Source organism: Oncorhynchus tshawytscha, linkage group LG08 (genome assembly GCF_018296145.1).
Source record: "Oncorhynchus tshawytscha isolate Ot180627B linkage group LG08, Otsh_v2.0, whole genome shotgun sequence".
NCBI classification, from domain to species: domain Eukaryota; kingdom Metazoa; phylum Chordata; class Actinopteri; order Salmoniformes; family Salmonidae; genus Oncorhynchus; species Oncorhynchus tshawytscha.
Genome location: NC_056436.1, coordinates 44,514,203 through 44,537,033, shown reverse-complemented (window position 1 = coordinate 44,537,033; position 22,831 = coordinate 44,514,203).

Sequence of the window (22,831 nt, the reverse complement as noted above, 5' to 3'; positions counted from 1 at the left end):
TGTCCGTGATGTGGCGACAAATCCGCCTATCAGAGGGCAAGATGCAGCTAGCAACATATTGCTTCCATTGATTGGTTGATTTGGGATTCAGGAACAGCTTAGCTACCACTACCTGTTGCGTTATGCTCATTTCATACACAGCACGGACAAAGTACTAGCACAAAAATGTCAGAGTAGGTGATCTTGATCAATCGCATCAGTATCGAGAACACTGATGGTTTCCCACTCTGGAAAACAGAGATGGAGAGTTTCACCAGCACCACACGCCAAGTCAATTTCCTTCAAACAACTTTGGAGGAAGAGAGAAAAATTAGGGATGGGATATGACGGATAGGAGGACCTATTAAGGGTTCGGGGCCATTTTTCACAGCCCTTGATGTCAATATGAGCCATCTGGTAGTAGGGTAGCACTAGTATTATAGGCTTGGATCAAATATAAATGACTCAGGAGCCAGATGGAGATCATATGTGGCAAACGTTTGTTTGGCTTTTTGACATACATTAAGAGTTTGGGGTTAAATGATCGATGAAGTTAAATGACTAGATATGAGTTTGAAGGATGTTCTGTGCAGGCTGTAGTATGATAGGAAATGAGTTAGGGTGTGTGTGTGGGATTAAAGATAAAAACAGACTACGTGTCAGATCTCTGTCACGTGTCACACACACACACACACACACACAACACACACACACACACACACACACACACACACACACACACACACACACACACACTCAGTACATTCATACACATATAATCAAACATCTGTTGTGTATTATTCGAAGGATCAACAAAAATGCTATCGGGCTTGATCATAGTCATTATTAAAGGGGCCCAGACACATAATATGCCAAATATGCTGTAATTAAAAGGGCAAGACATGCCATAACCCCGTTGCCTCCAGTTATGTCTCGAATATTCTTTGGAGGTTTGCGTTGCAATTTCTATGTGTTTTTTCTCCTGTTGCTAGCATCCTGAAACAACCTCTAAAAGTATATGTACCCCCCCAAAAACAGACACTAAGACATTAATGGTGAGATTTGTTTCCAGCTGCCCACATGCCATTTCCTGTCATGGCAACAACAACAAAAATATGCCGTTTTCTGGCATCTAATTGCACTCCTCGTTGAGAAATCGCTAAGCTCCTCATTCCTTTGTGAGAATTCCGTTTCTCAGAGTTCTGCAAGAGTGCTCCACCCTTTTTTATTTGCTTCTCTCTCTCTAGCAGTTCTCACTCTTTTCTGCTCACACTCCCTGTATATCTCTCCATTCCTCCCTGTCTGTATCCCCTGTATCCCTATCTCTCTCACCCTCTCTCAGTATCTCCCTCTCTCTTCCGCTCCCTCTTTAAGTTCTCTCTTTTATGTTTCCTTAAGGCTGGCTTACAGTCCGGCTATCGACTGTAGACAATTGTCGCCGCAACATCATGAACACTCTATTGTCGTCCGACATCAAACGTGTCATTGTTGTTATGAAAAAGTATAAACACAAAACAGCCTCTGCATGACATCAGCAGCCCGGTGTTCCAAATAGCATACTTTCTCTATTTTAACACCAGTAAACCCATCTGTTTAAAACATTTATTCAGAAAATGTCAGGCAACTAAAAGCAATTTTCTAAACAATGTTTTGGGTTGTTGCTAGCTAGTTAGCAAATAATGACCAAAGTATACCTGACCACGTCTTATCTTTAGCTACTTTAGATTCATTATTACAGGAAAATAAACCCACAACAACATTATTTACAAGGTCATAGAGAGTTTACATAAAATTGCTTACTGCCACCAGGGTTGGCCAGGTTACGTTCTAAATGTAATCCATTACAGTTCCAAGTTACCTGTCTAAAACTGTAATCAGTAACATAACTTTTGGATTACCCAAACTCAGTAACGTAATCTGAGTACATTCAGTTACTTTTAGATTACCTTCCCCTTAAGAGGCATTAGAAGAAGACAAAAATGTATGTTACCAATTGAACAACATCGATTGCAGGATAAATCAATGTAACGATGTACCTTGTGGCCATACAGTGCCTTGCGAAAGTATTCGGCACCCTTGAACTTTGAGACCTTTTGCCACATTTCAGGCTTCAAACATAAAGATATAAAACTGTATTTTTTGTGAAGAATCAACAACAAGTGGGACACAATCATGAAGTGGAACGACATTTATTGGATGTTTCAAACTTTTTTAACAAATCAAAAACTGAAAAATTGGGCATGCAAAATTATTCAGCCCCCTTAAGTTAATACTTTGTAGCGCCACCTTTTGCTGTGATTACAGCTGTAAGTCGCTTGGGGTATGTCTCTATCAGTTTTGCACATCGAGAGACTGACATTTTTTCCCATTCCTCCTTGCAAAACAGCTCGAGCTCAGTGAGGTTGGATGGAGAGCATTTGTGAACAGCAGTTTTCAGTTCTTTCCACAGATTCTCGATTGGATTCAGGTCTGGACTTTGACTTGGCCATTCTAACACATGGATATGTTTATTTTTGAACCATTCCATTGTAGATTTTGCTTTATGTTTTGGATCATTGTCTTGTTGGAAGACAAATCTCCGTCCCAGTCTCAGGTCTTTTGCAGACTCCATCAGGTTTTCTTCCAGAAAGGTCCTGTATTTGGCTCCCTCCATCTTCCCATCAATTTTAACCATCTTCCCTGTCCCTGCTGAAGAAAAGCAGGCCCAAACCATGATGCTGCCACCACCATGTTTGACAGTGGGGATAGTGTGTTCAGGGTGATGAGCTGTGTTGCTTTTACGCCAAACATAACGTTTTGCATTGTTGCCAAAAAGTTCAATTTTGGTTTAATCTGACCAGAGCACCTTCTTCCACATGTTTGGTGTGTCTCCCAGGTGGCTTGTGGCAAACTTTAAACAACACTTTTTATGGATATCTTTAAGAAATGGCTTTCTTCTTGCCACTCTTCCATAAAGGCCAGATTTGTGCAATATACGACTGATTGTTGTCCTATGGACAGAGTCTCCCACCTCAGCTGTAGATCTCTGCAGTTCATCCGGAGTGATCATGGGCCTCTTGGCTGCATCTCTGATCAGTCTTCTCCTTGTATGAGCTGAAAGTTTAGAGGGACGGCCAGGTCTTGGTAGATTTGCAGTGGTCTGATACTCCTTCCATTTCAATATTATCGCTTGCACAGTGCTCCTTGGGATGTTTAAAGCTTGGGAAATCATTTTGTATCCAAATTTTGTATCCTAACCCGGCTTTAAACTTCTTCACAACAGTATCTCGGACCTGCCTGGTGTGTTCCTTGTTCTTCATGATGCTCTCTGCGCTTTTAACGGACCTCTGAGACTATCACAGTGCAGGTGCATTTATACGGAGACTTGATTACACACAGGTGGATTGTATTTATCATCATTAGTCATTTAGGTCAACATTGGATCATTTTCAGAGATCCTCACTGAACTTCTGGAGAGAGTTTACTGCACTGAAAGTAAAGGGCCTAATAATTTTGCACGCCCAATTTTTCAGTTTTTGATTTGTTAAAAAAGTTTGAAATATCCAATAAATGTCGTTCCACTTCATGATTGTGTCCCACTTGTTGTTGATTCTTCAAAAATACAGTTTTATATCTTTATGTTAGAAGCCTGAAATGTGGCAAAAGGTCGCAAAGTTCAAGGGGGCCGAATACTTTCGCAAGGCACTGTATATGGATGTTACATTTTACTTTATGGGTTGGTTATGTAGGCTTCTTCTAACCCATCGCTTTATACTTCATATAACAATAATTAACTTCAACTTTGGTTTTTAATGTAAAGATATATCAGAATTCCAGTCATTCCAATAAATATTATACCACTTTATCTTCAAGAATAGGACTTGGAAATATGGTTGTTGTTTTACCTGAGCATGACCCAAAACTAAGGACTTATTAGCCAGCCCTTCTCTGTTGTTTATGATTTTGTTGTCATGGAGGACTGATTACATTTGGATTCAAATTGGAAAATAAATGCTGCGCTCATGGAATGGAATGCTTTGAGCACTACAGAAACGTGCTATTTTCATGTGAAAAATGAATGCCATATGCTACATTTGCTATAGGCCTATTGTTTACCTTTTTGTTGGTGACACTTTAATATCTTGATAATATGCAGCTGTTTAAAGGGCAAATCCACAGATGAAACAATAACAAAACATCACCTTGCCTCTGGTTTGGTCAAATCTGAGGAATAGGCCTGGAGAAATGTAACCACTTTTAGATTAATAGACATCAAAATGATTGTTTTAACCATGTATGAGGCTATACAGTGTTTGTTTACTATTACAATGTTTACATACATTGGAGTAAAACAAGCTTATATTTTGGGTCTCAAGGAGTGTGAAAATTGAACTAAGCTCATGAGGCATTTCTAAGTTATATTCTTCAAGGATCAATTGATAAATATAGATACTTGTCATGTATAAGTCCAAAAATGGATGTAGCAACTATAGATGGCCCCTTTTAAGCCTATCAAAAGTGTGCAAGTTTGAGCATGTGTCCATTAGGCCTATAGATTTTTTTATCAGCATGAATTACATTGTGTCACGCCTGTTTATGCTGCCCTTCATTATGCACACCTGTCACCATCATTACCCGCATCAGCGCTTCATTGGACTCACCTGGACTCCTTAACTTTGTTGTTTGCCCCCTCTATATCTGTCTGTTCCTCAGTTTGTTTGCCTTGTCAGCATTAATGTCGTTTTGTTTCCCCTGTCCAGATGCTGTGTATTCTGTTTCATGTCCTCTCATTTCCCAGCTCCTGTCCTTACAGATTAAACAATAAAATCCCCACCTTTATTCCATAGACTGGGATCCAGACTAAGCAGCTGTTGCAAGAGCGCATTTTTCACTGGCTGCCCACTGGTTTCAAAAACAATGATTGATAGGCAGTTTAAACTTCTTGAATTCAACCATTATTGGGTTCAAATACACATTTATATTTGTGAACAGCCATCCACAACAATCATAATCCATAAGGTGCAAATAGCTAAATGAGAGAGCAGGAGTGTGATTCACATCAATGTGCTATGTAGATATCAATAATAAGTGATATCCGTATCGTCGTAGACTACACAACTGTTCATCCTTACCTCCAAGCGTTTATTCAAGTTGGATAATCTTTGGATGCCGACAGCAGTCGCACCATTGGAAGACATAGCTTGGACTGTAGCCTACAAAAGCCTATTCCTGCTATTTTCCCGCGATCCATCAAACCCATTTGGTGTGTTATCATAGTGGTCTCTGATTTGTGGTCAGACTCACTCAGGTGGAACAAACTTAAACTTGTGCCTTTTTTCAATGCTGATTTGAATTTCATTGAGAAAACAAGGAAGTGTCAAAGATTTTTATTCTCACAAACATCCTTTCTGAGTTTAAAACTAATCATCTAGTTTTTCGAAAGTATCTGTAATCTGATTACAATATTTTTTCTGGTAACGTAAATGGATTAGAGTTAATGTTTGTAATGTTACATGCCACACTGTGACGAAATTAAAGTAGGTCATTCTATAGGAGAATTTAAGAACTGGATCATCTTGTCACAGGAGGATTTGGTCTGGCTGCTGTAGCAGTCAGGTAATAACCACAACAGACTTTGCGACATTCGCAGAGACTTTTTCATGTCTGTGCGACAAGGAAACTGACAGTTGCAGCGACGGTCTACAGACATTCCACTGGAATATAAATTGTCTACAGACATTTCGTTAAACCAAGTATAAACTGTCCTTAACTCTCTGTGTATCCCTCCCTACCATGGCACTCTGTGCATCTCCACCTCTCTCTGTAACTCCCTCTTCCCCCCCTCTCTCTTTCAATTCTCTTTTTTGCTATCTCCCTACCCTCCCCGTCTTGCTGTCTCCTGGTAACAGAGGTAAACGAGCCTTATAAAGATGTTCTGTGCTGAGGAATACATATTGCAGGTTTAGTTTGCTCTGCATCGCTCTGGAGTTTTCATTACACCCAAATGAATCACAACAACAATGTCAACAACAACCGCACAGGCACCAGCTTATTACAAATGTGGTTACAAACTGATGCTTGCATGCAGAAATGGAAAATGGATGGCGGGGGAGTATGTAATATTTACACGGGCCGAAGGGGTGATAAGAAATTGCCCTGATTCCTGAGGTTCTGTCTTGTTCTGACCCAAATTGCAACTGGCTTAAGCATATGTGGCCCCAGTCTTGCTTTTCACATCTCTCTCTCTGTCTCTCACCAAACGGAAGAAAACAGACTGAAACACTACCTGGACTTGTCCAGTAACAAATAGTAAATTTATGTTTTCTGTTGCAAAACATTTTACCACAATGAACACAACACAGCTTATGAAAAATTCAGTAAAGGAACATATGACTACTATGGTGTCCACTGCCTCAGTCTCAACACGACTTCTATAGCTACCTCATATATTGTGTTGTGAGGGTTTCTAACTGTACAGCAGCTGGATGGGTTGAATACTAATATGAACCGCTTGTTTATGGTCTCGCCTGGATAGTGGATAGACTACTGTTCTGACAGCAACAACCTTTCCCCCCAACTTTCCCTGAAGGGTATTTTCCATTGCAGAGCAGCCTACTTGGAAGTACTAGGAACATACATTTTGACCACGGCCACCACAGTTCAGCAGGTCACTTCCCCATCGGATTCCATCATGACCACCATCATTGTGGGCAGCCTACGGTCTGTGGACTGACCAAGGTCCATTGTCACCCAGAAGCCGTATCCATGACAGTAACTCTCGCTTGCCCACGGTTCTGGCCAACTACTCCAATGTTGACACCATCGTCACTTACATAGGTTTGAAACAATAAAAACTCTTGTAGAAATGGTACTATTGTTATTGTGAGTAACCTAATTTATGTTCCTTTAACTCCGCCTTCTAGTTAGTTTATTCAAACTGTCAACTCCTACCATTCTGATATATTAGAGACTGTCAGAAAATGTGGTTGTTGCGTTAATAATTTGGTTCTTATTCCAATGGTTACCTCGAGGCAGATTCCCCAGGGGCAGAGTGTCCCACACTCATTGAATATGGCACTTTTAAATGTTAGCACAATCGCTAGTAAAACCTTTCTCGTGAATTACCTCATTACTGAGTGCAAAGTTGATTGCATGTTTCTCACTGAAACATGGCTGTCTTCAGACTAGTGCTGCTCTTATTAAAGCCTACCCCCGGACTACAGATTTTCATACTCTATCAGAAAAGGGGAAAAGTGTGGGGGTACAGCGTCTATTTTTACTAATGCTCTCAGCTGTAAGGACATTTCATTTGGCGACTTTGGGTCTTTATAGCATCATGCTATAATGTTTAAATGTCAGCCACCAGTGCTGGACATTACCCGGTAAAGGCCACCAAAGCACTGCCCCAATTTCTATACTGATTTCTATGAACTATTGTCTATTGTCCTTGAGAACTATGATAAAATCATTGTGTTGGGTGATTTTAATATTCATGTTGACAAAGAGGCGATTGAATTGATGTATCTTTTGAACTCTATGGACTTTATCCAACATGTTACTGGGCCCACCCATACTCTGGACCTGGTTATTACCAAAGGGCTTTGTATTGACATATCCTCTATTGTTGATGTTGTTTTATCTGATCACCACTGTGTATGTTTTACTACCTTGTTACCCATAGCACAGGGTAATACTGAACACATCATTAAGAAACGCTATCTTACCTCTGAAGTTGCTACAGATTTTATTGAGTGTATGAACAATACTCCATTACCTATTCTGTCTTCCTCTTGTCAAGATTTAGTTGATAACTTTAATGAGAAATTAAGTGCAACTGTTGATGCCATAGCTCCAGTAAAGTTGAAAAAGACCACATCTAAACAGAGAGCCCCCTGGATGAGTGAGGAAACAAATAAATGAAAGAGAAATTGCAGAAAAGCAGAGTGGAAGTGGAGAAAGTCAAAGTTGCAGTTCCATTATGGAATATACAGTGCATTCGGAAAGTATTCAGACCCCTTCCATTTGCCCACATTTAGTTATGTTAGTCTTATTTTTAAATGGATTAAATCAAATAAAAAATCCTCAATCTACACACAATACCCCAAATTGAGAAAGGGAAAACAGGTAGATTTTTTTTGCAAATTTATTAAAAATGAAAAATAGAATTTCCTTATTTACATAAGTATTCAGACCCTTTGCTTATGAGACTCCAAATTAAGCTCAGGTTTATCATTGATCATCCTTGAGATGTATCTACAACTTGATTGGAGTCCACCTGTGGTAAATTCAATTGATTGGATATTATTTGGAAAGGCACACACCTGTCTATATAAGGTCCCACAGTTGGCATTACATGTCAGAGCAAAAACCAAGCCATGAGGTCGAAGGCATTGTCCGTAGAGCTCTGAGACAGGATTGTGTCGAGGCACAGATATGGGGAAGGGTACCAAAATATTTCTGAAGCATTAAAGGTCCCCAAGAACACAGTGATCTCCATCATTCACCAAGACTCTTCCTATAGCTGTCCGCCCGGCCAAACTGAGCAATGTTGGGAGAGGGGCTTTGGTCAGGGAGGATGGTCACTCTGACAGAGCTCAAGAGTTCCTTTGTGGAGATTGGAGAACCTTCCAGAAGGACAAACATCTCTGCAGGACTCCATCAATCAGGCCTTTATGGTAAAACACCAGACAGAAGTCACTCCTCAGTCAAAGTCATATGACAGCCCGCTTGGAGTTTGCCAAAAGGCACCTAAAGGACTCTCAGACCATGAGAAATAAGATTCTCTAGTCTGATGAAACCAAGATTGAACTCTTTGGCCTGAATGCCAAGCGTCATGTCTGGAGGAAACCTAGCGCCATCCATGGAAGCATTGTGGTGGCAGCATCATGCTGTGGGGATGTTTTTCAGTGGCAGGTACTGGGAGACTAGTCAGGGTCGAAGGAAAGATGAATGGAGCAAAGTACAGAGATCATTGATGAAATCCTTCATCTTCCAACAGGAGAATGATCTTAAGCACACAGCCAAGACAATGCAGGAGTGGCTTCGGGTCTCTGAATGTCCGTGAGTGGCCCAGCCAGAGCCCAGACTTGAACCTGATCTAACATCTCTGGAGATACCTGAAAATTCTGCAAAGAAGAATGGGAGAAACTCTCCAAATACCGGTGTGCCATGCTAGTGTTTTGCAGGCACTATTTAATAAAGCTGCCAGTTGAGGACTTGTGAGGTGTCTGCTTCTCAAACTTGACACTAATGTACTTGACTTCTTGCTCAGCTGTGCACCGGGTCCTCCCACTCCTTTCTATTCTGGTTAGGGACAGTTTGTGCTGTTCTGTGAAGGGAGTAGTACACAAGGTTGTACGAGATCTTCAGTTTCTTGGCAATTTCCCGCATGGAATAGCCTGAATTTCTCAGAACAACAATAGACTGACGAGTTTCGGAAGAAAGGTCTTGGTTTCTGGCCATTTTGACACTGTAATCAAACCCACAAATGCTGATGCTCCAGAAACTCAACTAGTTTAAAGAAGGCCAGTTTTATTGCTTCTTTAATTAGGAGTTTTCAGCTGTGTTAACATAATTGCAAAAGGCTTTTCTACTGATCAATTAGCCTTTTAAAATGATCAACTTGGATTAGCAAACACAACGTGCCATTGGAACACAGGAGTGATGGTTGCTGATAATGGGCCTCTGTACACCTATGTAGATGTTCCATAAAAAAACATATCAGCCGTTTCCAGCTACAATAGTCATTTACAACATTAACAATGTCTACACTGTATGTATGATCAATTTGATGTTATTTTAATGGACACAAAATGTGCTCTTTCAAAAACAAGGACATTTATAAGTGACCCCAAACTTTAGTGTGTATGTAGATATATATATATATATATATATATACATACACTCAGCAAAAAAATAAACGTCCTCCACTGTCAACTGCGTTTATTTTCAGTAAATATTTGTATGAACATAAGATTCAACAACAGACATAAACTGAGCAAGTTCCACAGACATGTGACTAACAGAAATTGATTAATGGGTCCCTGAACAAAGGGTGTGGCAAAATCAAAAGTAACAGTCAGTATCTGGTGTGGCCACCAGCTGCATTAAGTACTGCAGTGCATCTCCTCCTCATGGACTGCACCAGATTTGCCCGTTCTTGCTGTTTGATGTTACCCCACTCTTCCACCAAGGCACCTGCAAGTTCCCAGACATTTCTGTGGGGGGAATGGCCCTGGCCCTCCGAGCCAACAGGTCCCAGACGTGCTCAATGGGATTGAGATCCGGGCTCTTCGCTGGCCATGGCAGAACACTGACATTCCTGTATTGCAGGAAATCACGCACAGAACGAGCAGTATGGCTGGTGGCATTGTCATGCTGGGGGGTCATGTCAGGATGAGCCTGCAGGAAGGGTACCACATGGTTTTTATTTTATTTTTAATTCAAAATACAGATCAACAATTTTCATTCTTACATCAGACAAAACGTAGATATTAACGAGAAAATCCTGGAACAAACAAAAAAACAAAAAACAATTCTAGTGCAATTGCAATCACTCTTATTGTAATGATTTAGGAAAATGTTATTCTTGTCATTGTTCACAAGGTGTCACGGCCGTCAACAGAAGACCAAGGTGCAGCGTGGTGAGCCTACATATTCCTTTATTTATGACGCCGACAAAAACAATAAACAATCCAAAACAACCGTGAAGCTAAAGGCTATAGTGCCAATAAACAAAGACATCTTCCCACACTGAAAGGAGGGAAAGGGCTACCTAAGTATGGTTCCCAATCAGAGACAACGATAGACAGCTCTCCCTGATTGAGAACCATACCCGGCCAAACATAGAATACCCACGCCAAATCACACCCTGACCAAACCAAATAGAGACATAAAAAGGATCTAAGGTCAGGGCGTGACAGTAACCCCCCCCTCCCCCAGAGGGTCTGGGTGGGCATCTATCCGCGGTGGCGGCTCAGGTGCGGGACGCAGACCCCACTCCACCACAGGCTCACCCCACTTTGGTGGCACCTCTGGTGCGGGGACCCTCTTTGCGGGCCCCGGACTGGGTACGCTCGTTGCGGGCCCCAGACTGGAGTTCGTTGCTGGAGGCTTCGTGCCATGACTCCTCACTGGAGGCTTCGTGCCATGGATCATCACTGGAGTGGAGAAACACACAGGAGGCCTGGCTCTGGGAGCAGGCACAGGACTCACCAGGCTGGGGAGACATACAGGAGGCTTGGTGCGTAGAGCTGGCACAGGGCTTACCGGGCTGGGCAGGCATACAGGAGACCGGGTGCGTGGAGCTGGCACAGGATATATTGAGCCGTGGAGATGCACCGGAGGTCTGGAGCGCAGAGCTAGCACAACCCATCCTGACTGGATGCTTACCCTAGCCCGGCAACTGCGGGGTGCTGGCACAGGACGCACTGGGCTGTGGATGCGTACCGGCGACACAGTATGTGTAACCACAAAGCATGGTGCCTGAAGGGTCACATGCTCCTTAAAGCGACTGTCTTGCTCCACACTCCAACCCCTCCAAACTCGTTCGTCCCTCTCCACTGCCAACCACTCCTTGCTCAAATGGTCCAAGAATTCCTCCTCGGTCTCGGACTCACCCTTCAGCACCGACGCCCACATCATCTGCCCCCATCAAAAAAATATATTTCTCTCAGGTTTCGGTCGTGTCCTCTCCTCCTGACCATTCTGCTTGGTCCTTTGGTGGTGGGAAGTTCTGTCACGGCCGTCAACAGAAGACCAAGGTGCAGCGTGGTGAGCGTACATATTCCTTTATTTTTATGACGCCGACAAAAACAATCTAAAACAACCGTGACACTAAATGCTATAGTGCCAACAAACAAAGACAACTTCCCAAACTGAAAGGAGGGAAAGGGGCTACCTAAGTATGGTTCCCAATCAGAGACAACGATAGACTGCTGTTCCTGATTGAGAACCATACCTGGCCAAAACATAGAAATACAAAATCATAGAAAAAAAACATAGAATACCCACCCCAAATCACAACCTGACCAAACCAAATAGAGACATAAATAGGATCTCTCAGGTCAGGGCATGACACAAGGGTTAATGTTTTAATAAAATAGTTAAATTCAATCAAAATAATTTGGTCATTTTGGTATAGAATTTGGGAATTTTTGTTTGTGTATGAAGTATTTGGCAACAAGAATCAAATAATTCACAATCATTTCAGTGGTATTGTTATCATTGCAATAGTAACATATTATGTCTCTCATGTCAATAATATAGGTAGTGTTCATAATGGTAAATAAGTATCTTGCAAGTTTTTCCCAAAATTCTGACACAAATTTACATTCAAAGAACAATAGACAGATTCTCACCTTCTTTTTCACATAAAATGTAGATATCATCAATAGCCAGAAATGTGGATATCATAGATTTACATGGATATGTCTTATGTAAAATTTTGAAGTGCACTTCCTTAACTTTGTTTGGTATACAGTATTTGTAAGGCCTTAACCATGCATTTTTCCAGACAATGTCAGGAATAAGCATGTTCCAGAAAAACGTTCCTCCCGGTGTAAGTTGGTTTTGTGAATGAAGAATTTGTCTTATATATTTATTACAACAAGATTTCTCAAGTAAGCCCACACCTTCCAATCTGACTTCTGGATAAACTTTGTGATCATTACCAAAGCTAAGATGAGTTTTCATTAATGTAGTTAGACCACTGGGAACAGCTTTGATAACAGAAATAAACTCTTTCAATGTTATAAATTGTTCATATGTGAGAATATTACCCTTGTTGTCAAAAACATCAAGAACAAAGTCAATATTCCTCTCATGCCAACTGGGGTAGAACAATTACTTATTCCTTACAATTATGTCTGAATTATTCCACAAAAGAGCTTCATGTGGGGAAAAATTGTGCAGGAAACATATTTTCCAGGCTATTAAAGCTTGTTGGTGAAACCTAGACAATTTAGCAGGTAATCTTTCGGGAATAGGGGAAAACGAAGCGGTCTTCTGGTCAGACTCCGGAGACGGGCACATCGTGCACCACTCCCTAGCATTCTCCTCGCCAATGTCCAGTCTCTTGACAACAAGGTTGATGAAATCCGAGCAAGGGTAGCATTCCAGAGGGACATCAGAGACTGTAACGTTCTTTGCTTCACGGAAACATGGCTCACTGGAGAGACGCTATCGGAGACGGTGCAGCCAGCTGGTTTCTCCACGCATCGCGCCAACAGAAACAAACATCTTTCTGGTAAGAAGAGGGGCGGGGGCGTATGCTTTATGGTTAACGGGACGTGGTGTGGCCAAAACAACATACAGGAACTCAAGTCCTTCTGTTCACCTGATTTAGAATTCCTCACAATCAAATGTAGACCGCATTATATACCAAGGGAATTCTCTTCGATTATAATCACAGCCGTATATATTCCCCCCCAAGCAGACACATCGATGGCTCTGAACGAACTTTATTTGACTCTTTGCAAACTGGAATCCATATATCCGGAGGCTGCATTCATTGTAGCTGGGGATTTTAACAAGGCTAATCTGAAAACAAGACTCCCTAAATTTTATCAGCATATCGATTGCGCAACCAGGGCGGGAAAAACCTTGGATCATTGCTATTCCAACTTCCGCAACGCATATAAGGCCCTGCCCCGCCCTCCTTTCGGAAAAGCTGACCACGACTCCATTTTGTTGATCCCTGCCTACAGACAGAAACTAAAACAAGAAGCTCCCGCGCTGAGGTCTGTTCAACGCTGGTCCGACCAATCTGATTCCACACTCCAAGACTGCTTCCGTCACGTGGACTGGGATATGTTCCGTATTGCATCAGACGACAACATTGACGAATACGCTGATTCGGTGTGCGAGTTCATTAGAACGTGCGTTGAAGATGTCGTTCCCATAGCAACGATTAAAACATTCCCAAACCAGAAACCGTGGATTGATGGCAGCATTCGCGTGAAACTGAAAGCGCGAACCACTGCTTTTAATCAGGGCAAGGTGACTGGAAACATGACCGAATACAAACAGTGTAACTATTCCCTCCGCAAGGCAATCAAACAAGCTAAGCGTCAGTATAGAGAAAGTAGAATCTCAATTCAACGGCTCAGACACAAGAGGTATGTGGCAGGGTCTACAGTCAATCACGGATTACAAAAAGAAAACCAGCACTGTCACGGACCAGGATGTCTTGCTCCCAGGCAGACTAAATAACCTTTTTGCCCGCGTTGAGGACAATACAGTGCCACTGACACTGCCCGCAACTAAAACATGCGGACTCTCCTTCACTGCAGCCGACGTGAGGAAAACATTTAAACGTGTCAACGCTCGCAAGGCTGCAGGCCCAGACGGCATCCCCAGCCGCACCCTCAGAGCATGCGCAGACCAGCTGGCTGGTGTGTTTACGGACATATTCAATCAATCCCTATCCCAGTCTGTTGTTCCTACATGCTTCAAGAGGGCCACCATTGTTCCCGTTCCCAAGAAAGCTAAGGTAACTGAGCTAAACGACTACCGCCCCGTAGCACTCACTTCCGTCATCATGAAGTGCTTTGAGAGACTAGTCAAGGACCATATCACCTCCACCCTAGACCCACTCCAATTTGCTTACCGCCCAAATAGGTCCACAGACGATGCAATCTTAACCACACTGCACACTGCCTTAACCCATCTGGACAAGAGGAATACCTATGTGAGAATGCTGTTCATCGACTACAGCTCGGCATTTAACACCATAGTGCCCTCCAAGCTCGTCATCAACCTCGAGATCCTGGGTCTCGACCCCGCCCTGTGCAACTGGGTACTGGACTTCCTGACGGGCCGCCCCCAGGTGGTGAGGGTAGGCAAAAACATCTCCACCCCGCTGATCCTCAACACTGGGGCCCCACAAGGGTGCGTTCTGAGCCCTCTCCTGTACTCCCTGTTCACCCACGACTGCGTGGCCACGCACGCCTCCAACTCAATCATCAAGTTTGCGGACGACACAACAGTGGTAGGCTTGATTACCAACAACGACGAGACGGCCTACAGGGAGGAGGTGAGGGCCCTCGGAGTGTGGTGTCAGGAAAATAACCTCACACTCAACGTCAACAAAACTAAGGAGATGATTGTGGACTTCAGGAAACAGCAGAAGGAACACCCCCCTATCCACATCGATGGAACAGTAGTGGAGAGGGTAGTAAGTTTTAAATTCCTCGGCGTACACATCACAGACAAACTGAATTGGTCCACCCACACAGACAGCATCGTGAAGAAGGCGCAGTAGCGCCTCTTCAACCTCAGGAGGCTGAAGAAATTCGGCTTGTCACCAAAAGCACTCACAAACTTCTACAGATGCACAATCGAGAGCATCCTGTCGGGCTGTATCACCGCCTGGTACGGCAACTGCTCCGCCCACAACCGTAAGGCTCTCCAGAGGGTATCGAGGTCTGCACAACGCATCACCGGGGGCAAACTACCTGCCCTCCAGGACACCTACACCACCCGATGTCACAGGAAGGCCATAAAGATCATCAAGGACAGCAACCACCCGAGCCACTGCCTGTTCACCCCGCTATCATCCAGAAGGCGAGGTCAGTACAGGTGCATCAAAGCTGGGACCGAGAGACTGAAAAACAGCTTCTATCTCAAGGCTATCAGACTGTTAAACAGCCACCACTAACATTGAGTGGCTGCTGCCAACAGACTGACTCAACTCCAGCCACTTTAATAATGGGAATTGATGTAAAATATATCACTAGCCACTTTAAACAATGCTACCTAATATAATGTTTACATACCCTACAATATTCATCTCAGATGTATACGTATATACTGTACTCTATAACATCTACTGCATCCTTATGTAATACATGTATCACTAGCCACTTTAACTATGCCACTTTGTTTACATACTCATCTCATATGTATATACTGCACTCAATACCATCTACTGTATCTTGCCTATGCCGCTCTGTACCATCACTCATTCATATATCTTTATGTACATATTCTTTATCCCCTTACACTTGTGTCTATAAGGTAGTAGTGTTACGTTCTGACCTTTATTTCCTTTGTTTTGTATTTAGTTAGTATGGTCAGGGCGTGAGTTGGGTGGGCAGTCTATGTTTGATTTTCTATGATTTGGGGATTTCTATGTTTCGGCCTAGTATGGTTCTCAATCAGAGGCAGGTGTCATTAGTTGTCTCTGATTGAGAATCATACTTAGGTAGCCTGGGTTGCACTGTTTGTTTGTGGGTGATTGTCTATGTTGATTGCTTGTTTCAGCGCAGTTTGCATTTAGCTTCACGGTTGTTCTTTCGTTTATTGTTTTTTGCATAGGGTTTCAGTGTTCAGTTCTTTCTTTAATTAAACATTCAACATGAACACATACCACTCCGCATTTTGGTCCTCTGATCCTTCTCGCCTCTCCTCTTCAGATGAAGAGGAGGAAGACCGTGACAAGTAGTTTTGGAATTGTTAGCTAGATTACTTGTTGGTTATTACTGCATTGTCAGAACTAGAAGCACAAGCATTTCGCTACACTCGCACTAACATCTGCTAACCATGTGTATGTGACAAATAAAATTTGATTTGATTTGATTTGAATATAATTACATTTCAGTACAAATTGAAGACCTCCCAACTTATTAAACACATTATTTTGGAATTATTTATGTCGACAAAATCCAAAACTTCCAGACCGCCTTCAGTTCTTTTGTTAGAAAGGACTGACCTTTTTAGTTTGTGAGACTTGTTTTCAAGTCAAGAAAGGTCTTATTGATCTCTTTACAAGTAGCAGGATTTACACATAACGATAACGAGGGGTACAGAAAACAAGAAAGTCCCTCTGCCTTGGACAGAAGTACTCTCCCAAGTATAGAAAGATCTCTTTGTAGCCAATTATTGAATATATTTTTGGTTTTCTTAATTTTAGGAGATACATTTAAATGTTGTCTGACTAAGTTGTTTTTTGACAGATGTATTCCTAAATATTTAACACGGTCCATTAAAGGAATATTTTCCATTTCTTCAGAGTCAAAAAAAACAAAAAGATTTCACATTTAGAAACATTCAGTTTTAATCCTCATGCAATAGAAATTGCAGTTATAGCATTAAGGGCATGGGCGACCTGGTCTTTGTCTCTTAAGAAAATAGTAGTATCATCAGCTAGTTGGGAAATTTTGATTTCTTTGTTAAAAATGGTTATGCCATACAAATTTGCATTATTAAGAATATCTAGAGATAGAAGTTATACAACCAAAATTAATAAAAATGGCGAAATTGGTCATCCCTGTCGTACACTTCTGTTGATACTGAATCTTTTGGAAGTTATAAGGTTTAGTAACACAGAACTATTTATATCTTTGTAAAACATACAAAGCAAATTACTTTGATAAAATTTTCACCAAATCCAAAAAGTTTGAGACCTAAAGAGAAAGTCATGTTCAATTGTGTCAAAGGCTTTACAGAAGTCCAAAAATAAGACAACCGCATCTGAGTCAATTGCATCTGAATAATCTATAAGGTCCAAGACTAAACGAATGTTAGAGTTTATGTGACGGCCCTTCATAAATCATTTTTGAGTCTCATTTATAATGGTATCTATTCCTTTCTGTAATCCTTTGGCATAAACCAGAGCAATCAATTTGTAATCAATATTTAATAAAATAATTGGTCTCCAATTGTCAATGAGAGAAGAGTCTTTATCGGGCTTCGGAATCATTGAAATAAGGCCCTGTTTCATAGTGGAGACCATTTCCCCACTTTTAATGCAATCTTGAAACATATTAAAAATCGGGTCTTCTAGTAACTCCCAAAACTGTCTATAGAATTCAACTGACAGGCCATCAGGTCCAGGTGATTTCCCTTTTTCATTGAATTCAGAGCCTCTCTAATTTCTTCAATTGACACAGGTGAATCGCAAACTGAGTGGAAATCATCCTCAATTACAGGGACATAATTCTAAATGTGGCAAATGTAGCTTTCACAACCATATTCCTGAAATTGAGAGCTGTAAAGGTTTTCATAAAATAAATTCACAACTTATATTGTAAATGGGATCTTTGCATGAAACATTGTTAATTTTGAGTGCAGGTATAGATTTTATTTGGTAGTTTCTCTTTTCAAGTGCAAAAAAGTAACTAGTGTTTCTTTCCCCATCTTCAATCCATTTTGCTCTTGACCTTACAAAGGCACCCTTTGCCAGATCTGTGTAAAGCTGTTCTAATTCTAGTTGTAAAGACTTGAATACAGACTACTCTTCTTCAGATAGATTATCTTTCTTTAGAAAACTGTCAAGCTTGCTCATCATCTCTTTTTCTCTAAGGTTCTTTAATTCCATTACATAGTTTTGTTGGTCCAGTTACAACCCTTTGCATCCGGATTGAAATAACGCCAGGCATCCTCAACACAGAGATCCTTGCATAATGTCGTTATAATATTGCTATTTCGAGGGCTTTGATCAGCAGATGCATCAGGTGTTTCATTAACCTTTCTAGGGCAGGCGTTCCGCTAGCGGCAACCCCTCGACAACATTCCGCTAAAAAGGCAGTGCACGAAATTCAAAAATATTTTTTTGAAATATGTAACTTTCACACATTAATAAGTCCAATACAGCAAATGAAAGATAAACATCTTGTTAACCTACCCATCGTGTCTGATTTCAAAAAGTCTTTACAGCGAAAGCACAACATATGATTATGTTAGGTCATAGCCAAGTCAAAAAAACAGCCATTTTTCCAGCCAAAGATAGGAGTCACAAAAAGCAGTATTCCATCTTCATGAGGCGCAGGCACTTCGTCCAGACAAAAACTCGAAAAGTTCCATTACAGTCCTTCAGAAACATGTCAAACGATGTATGGAATCAATCTTTAGGATGTTTTTAACAAAACATAGATAATGTTCCAACCGGAGAATTCCTATGTCTGATGAAAAGCACTGGAACGAGAGGTAACTCTGCATATATTAGCATCTGGGACAGAGTAGGAGGCAGTTCACTCTGGGCAAGCAATTCATCCTAAAGTGAAAATGCTGCCTCCTACTCAGTCCCAGATGCTAATATATGGATATTATTATTGGAATTGGATAGAAACACTCTGAAGTTTCTAAAACTGTTTGAATGATGTCTGTGAGTATAACAGAACTCATATGGCAGGCGAAAACCTGAGAAAAATCCAACCAGGAAGTGGGAAATCTGAGGTTTGTAGTTTTTCAAAGCTTGGCCTACCGAATACACAGTGTCTATGGGATCAAATTGCACTTTCTAAGGCTTCCACTGGATATAAACCGTCTTTAGAAAGTTGTTTCAGGTTTCTGCTATGAAGGAGGGGGGAATGGAAGCTGAATGAGTCAGGTGTCTGGCAGAGTGTCTCAGGCTCGTGACGCGCAGTCCCGACAGAGATAGCTCTCGTTCCAGTGCTTTTCTACAGACAATGGAATTCTCCGGGTTGGAACATTATTGAAGTTTTATGAAGTTTTATGTTAAAAATATCCTAAAGATTGATTCCATACATCGTTTGACATGTTTCTATGACCTGTAACGGAACTTTGAGTTTTTGTCTGGACGTAGTGCTCGCGCTTTATGAAGATGGATTACTGGGCTGAACACGCTAACAACAAGTGGCTATTTGGACATAAATTATGGACTTTATGGAACAAATCAGTCATTTATTGTCAAACTGGGATTCCTGGGAGTGCATTCTGATGAAGATCATCAAAGGTACGTAAATATTTATAATGTTATTTCTAACTTCTGTTGACTCCAACATGGCGGATATTTCTTTGGCTGGATTGGGCTATGAGCGCCGTACTCAGATTATGCTTTTTCCATAAAGTTTTTTTTCAGTCCTCATGCCACGTTCACGCAGTTGACCAGGGACCCTGGGCATCTTTCTTTTGGTGTTTTTCTGAGTCAGTAGAAAGGCCTCTTTAGTGTCCTAAGTTTTCATGTGACCTTAATTGCCTACCATCTGTAAGCTGTTAGTGTCTTAATGACCATTCCACAGGTGCATGTTCATTAATTGTTTATGGTTCATTGAACAAGTATGGGAAACCCTTTACAATAAAGATCTGTGAAGTTATTTCGATTTTTACAAATTATCTTCGAAAGACAGGGTCCTGAAAAAGGGATGTTTCTTTTTTTGCTGAGTTTACCTACCATCATACCTAAGCCAATATGACACCAATGTTGAGGAAATCTGCAAATCAACTTGATTGGAGGTACACAACACACTCCCCGCCTCGCATTATGATCCGTCCAGCTGTTACCGAGAACCACTATACCAGATTTTTGTCAGGGTCTTTTGCATTAAGGTTGTCAGACAATTTTTTGCCCAAACCTAGCTCAAATTCTAGACGTCAGATTAAAACAAGGCTACAGCGTCCACAAGGTGACCATTAGACTTACATCCATTTGTCGGTGCAAAATTCTTCACAATTTATCACTCTGACGTGCACATTTCTGCCCAATAAAAATCAACAATGTGATTCATTTTGGTAGCATTTCTGATAATTTTCAGTCAGAGTTATAAACCGGTTGAGCAACTTGGTTGCTGCTCAACAGTAGCAGCTAGCTAGTAGAAGGCTAGCAGCTGTAGCTAGCTAACACCAGTTGGATGAAAAGCAAAGGGAAGGTAGCTCGTTAGCTATGGAAGGTTTTTCATATGGCTGGATTCTTGCTTGTAATCAGAAGAAAATAAATAAGTTAGTGACGTCCTTGGCTGCTATTATAGCCAGTTAGATACACAGGACTTTGGGAAAACTGACACGCTGCTAATTTATAATGCACACACCAGAACAGAAGTGTCGCTGTTACAAGATGCAGAGAAAATTCTATCCCTTACCTTATCCTTTTCTTCTGGTCATAATAATCCAAATTTGTATGAACACGTATGAACACAGTGTCAAGTTACTTTTCAGTGTCTTCCCGAAAACCTGAAGTAGCCATCCACAAATAAAATGTAGCAGGGGTGCGGATTGCACACGAAGCATCCAGTTAAAACAACAACATCACAACGATCATTGCTTGCTTGCGCGACCTGTGAGCAGTCAAAAAAAACTCATAACATTTGTCAGATTTGTAACTAGTTATTCTTAAAAGTGTTTTGTACTTGTCTAATGATTGTATTTTACAGGTGTTTCTCAGCAGTTTGTCATTTTGTAATAACTCACTATGGTTTACAGGTAATGTAGTAATAGGCCTTTACTCAGTAAACGTTAAAGTACATTTTCATGTAAATAGTTAATGGGTTGATTATTTTGTGTATTTTCCAGGAGCTTTCTCGATTGTCTTCTTAACAGAGATCATGGGAAAAAATGTGTTTACTTCATATTGGTTTAAATGGGTTTCTGGTTTTTTGCTTCACTCTGGAAAATCAACTGCTAATATTAAATAAATACTAATAACTACATTGTTTCTGTTGCCATTTGTCATTATTGTGCACTTTTACATCAATTGTATTTCTTTGTTTTGCGATATTATAATGTTGTATAATCACCTTCCAGTGTAAAAAACATGGAAATGAATAACCAAAAAACGCTGTTTTAAGTGTGAAGTAGGCATTGGTCTGATAACGAAAAAATTAATTCACGAGGACCACAATGGGTACTGCACCCATGCTCTACCAAGGTTTTCCAGCACGTAGCTTTGACCTAGTTTTTTAAATCTATTTTGGTCTATTGTACTTCCAACAATGTGTAGGCAGGTTGCTTAGGATTCAAACCTTTTTAACCTCTTGAAGCTAGGGGGCACTATTTTTATTTTGGAAAAATAATATTCCCAAAGTAAACTGCCTATTTCTCAGGACCAGATGCTAGAATATGCATATAATTGACAGCTTAGGATAGAAAACACTCAGTTTCCAAAACTGTAAAAATATTGTCTGTGAGTATAACAGAACTGATATTGCAGGCGAAATCCTGAGAAAAATCCAATCAGGAAGTGACTCTTATTTTGAAACCCCTGGCTTTCTAGGCATCCCTATTTCCCATTGAAAGGGATATCAACCAGATTCCTTTTTCTGTGGCTTCCCTAACGTGTCTACAGCCTTTAGACATAGTTTCAGGCCTTTATTTTGAAGAATGAGCGTAAACGTCCACATTGCGTACGTGGTCAGTTGTTGGCTCTCAGTGTGATTTTTGCGCTAAACAGAGAGGTAGCCATTTTTCCACCCGGTCCTAGTGAAAAGCCAACTGTCCCGGTTGATACATTATCGAATAGATATTTGAAAAACACCTTGAGAATTGATTATAAAAAAACGTTTGCCATGTTTCTGTCGATATTATGGATATAATTTTGAATTTTTGTCTGCGTTGTCGAGACCTCTATTTCCGGTGGATTCCTAGGCATAACGCATCAAACTAACGGAGGTATTTGGATATAAAAAAATATCTTTATGGAACAAAAGGAACATTTGCTGTCTAACTGGGAGTCTCGTGAGTGAAAACATCCGAAGCTCATCAAAGGTAAACGATTAATTTGAATGCTTTTCTGATTTTCGTGACCAAGTTACCTGCCGCTAGGTGTACATAATGTTTTGTTAGTATATCGATAACCTTACACTAACGCTTGTATTGTTTTCGCTGCAAAGCATAATTTCAAAATCTGAGACGACAGGGTGATTAACAAAAGGCTAAACTGTGTTTCGCTATATTTCACTTGTGATTTCATGAATATTTTCTAGTAAGATTATTTGACCGTTGCGCTATGCTATTTAGCGTAGTTGATGACGATTATCCCGGATCCAAGGGGGGGGTCCAAGAGGTTAAACAGCCTAATTCGTACACTTAGACTAGGTACTTACACAAAAAAAAGTGATTTGTACCGCATACAAGGTCATCTTTCGATTTTTTTCCATACCACACTAAGACATTAACCCATTCCACTACCTTTTCAAAT